Source organism: Momordica charantia, assembly GCF_013281855.1.
Source record: "Momordica charantia cultivar OHB3-1 chromosome 5 unlocalized genomic scaffold, Mcharantia_2.0 BLBB01000005.1, whole genome shotgun sequence".
Lineage (NCBI taxonomy): Eukaryota > Viridiplantae > Streptophyta > Magnoliopsida > Cucurbitales > Cucurbitaceae > Momordica > Momordica charantia.
The window spans coordinates 13,715,555-13,716,540 of record NW_028275163.1 but is presented as its reverse complement, the minus strand read 5'-3'; the positions used below and the strand labels follow the sequence as shown (position 1 = coordinate 13,716,540).

Here is a 986-nt window from a genome sequence, read left to right as displayed (position 1 = left end):
GGGATGTATTGCTATGTAGGTGGAACATAGGGCTGCTTGTTCTGCTGGCTCTGCCCTTGATTAAAACCGCTCGAACCTCCTTGACCTCCCCATGAGAAATTAGGGTGGTGCCTCCAACTTGGGTTCTAGGTGTTCGAATATGGGTTAAAGTTCCTATTGTTCCCATGTCCTACATAAAAAACGGAAGCAGGATTATGTGGACAATTATCATAAATATGGTTTTCACTGCAAAATGAACAAATGAGATCGTTGACTTGGCAAACAGGGGCAGGAGTGCAATAATCTGACTACACAGGTTGTATCGGCGTGGCTAATGGATTTTTTATTCCCAACGCCATCTCTTTCAGCCTCTGGTTCATTGTAACCATCTCTTTTTGCATCGAGGTCGCAATGTCCAGAGCCAAAACTCCAGCTGGATCTTGCTTCTTTGGTGCTGCCCTAGATCTTTGCGAACACCATAGTTCGTTGTGTGAAGCTAAGTCATTTAGGATGTCGACTATCTCGTTGAATGTCTTCTTTGTAAAGGCTCCGTTGGCAGCATTGTTTAGCATCATCTTAGTAGGATGATCTAAACCTCTGAAGAAATGTTCTATCTGGATGCATGCCGGCAAGCCATGGTTCGGACATTTCCTGATTAGTTCTTTAAATCTTTCCCACGCCTCGTGAACAGGTTCACGATCATACTGTCTAAAGGAGATGATCTCCTCTCTGATATCAGCGTGGCGAGTAGGTGGGAAGAATTTTGTTAAGAACTTCTCCACTAACGACCTGATACGAATCCATTTGTGACCAATTACATATATCAAAGGAGCAATTATTACAAGAAAGGCAAGGAAGATTCAAGAGGCTTTCACACTGCACCTTCAAAAGCTTGTTAATGCACAAGAACCAACAAAGAGTTTTGAGCCCGAATTTATTCATAATATTACTTCAATGAGTCAAGAAGAGAATGGAGCAAAGATGACACGGGAAAAGTTGTCTATTTC

The 986-nt window shown here is 42.5% G+C and overlaps 1 non-coding gene across 1 annotated transcript; it reads left to right on the top strand.

Moving 5' to 3' along the window:
• Positions 1 to 609: 609 nt before the first annotated feature.
• LOC148211372 (small nucleolar RNA R71) lies at positions 610 to 716 on the top strand. Its single transcript, XR_015791103.1, has one exon. It is a non-coding gene; the product is annotated as a small nucleolar RNA R71 (small nucleolar RNA).
• The last annotated feature ends 270 nt before the right edge of the window (positions 717 to 986 follow it).